The sequence below is a fragment of the Nannospalax galili genome, unplaced genomic scaffold (genome assembly GCF_000622305.1).
Source record: "Nannospalax galili isolate Female #2095 unplaced genomic scaffold, S.galili_v1.0 scaffold381, whole genome shotgun sequence".
In the NCBI taxonomy this organism is placed as follows: Eukaryota; Metazoa; Chordata; class Mammalia; order Rodentia; family Spalacidae; genus Nannospalax; species Nannospalax galili.
The window spans coordinates 3,392,011-3,393,309 of NW_008347312.1; positions in this window are offsets into that span (position 1 = coordinate 3,392,011).

Sequence of the window (1,299 nt, forward strand, 5' to 3'; positions counted from 1 at the left end):
GGAGTCCCTTTGGCCACCCTGGCCAACAACTCAAAAGAAGGTATCTCCTATCTGGCATTGTTGCTCGTTATGTAGCTTTTAGCTATGCATATGGACTCTTAAGAAATTATATTGGCCCCTTTAATCTTTGGTTATACTTTCCTTTTGGGTGTTTAAGACCATACAGTTGGCCCAGATAAACCAATTTATTTTTACTCTTAAGGTCGTTTGAGGATCTGTTCCTCAGGGGTCACATGGGCCTGGGAGGAGCCCCTGGCTCCTTTCTTTTACCAGTTCTGCCTATGTGAAGATAAGTCAAAGGTCCTGCTCGACCATGGTTGGCTTCACTTGGAGGCATGGAGGAAATGATTCCTCCGTGTTGACCCTCCTCTTTGTAGACTGGACACTGGTTCAAGTTCATCTAGTGGGGTCTCCTCGGCCTCCTTAATCAAGAGGACAGGTGGCTCACCACCATTAAAGGACATTTTGAGAGATGCTCATAATCCTCTGGAACTAGTCAACCTAGGAGGGCAAGGAGCAAAAAGTGTCCTTTAAGTCCCTCTGACCAAATTATTGTAGGCCTCAAAGTACGTCTGTTAAACATCCAAGAAGGTTAGTTCCACCAGTCTGGTACTTTTAATTACTGTGTGTCATGTAGATAAATCTTGGGCAAAGACCAGTTGTTCCCAGATAAACCGTCCCTAGACATATACTTCTTGATCTGCTATGTATAATTTGTCAGTAGGTTATAGGAGTAATATGGTTCTCTCTGGTTTTCAAAACTAGCTAGGCCTTGTTTATCTCTCACATTGTCTCACTCCTCCATCATGGTTTTCCCACTTAAGGTGCCCCCATTTCCCCCCTTTCTCCCTTGATAATACCCTTCTCCTATGGTCCTACCTCTCTTGAGCTCCTTCTTTCCCTTTATCCCCTAGGTTCCTGTATACCCTTCCCTCCCCCCTCCCTTAAACTAACCCAATTTTTATCCCTATCTCCCTTATTAAGGCCTGTTTCCTATTGTTCTTCTCTTTCAGATTCTTTCTTTTCCTTTACCTCCCTGTTTCCTTTCCTTAATCCTGGTTCCTGTAGTTATGTCTGGTTACATACTCATTTATCAGGGTCTGGTTCTAGGATCCACAGATGACAGAGAACATACGTCGATTTTTTTTCTGAGTCTGTGTTACTTCTCTTAGTATAACAGTTTCTAGATCCATCCATTTACCTGCAGACTTCATCTTTCTTTACTGCTTAGTAGAGCTCCATTGTATAAATGAACCACATTTTCATTATCCACTCATCAATTGAGGGACACTTAGGTTG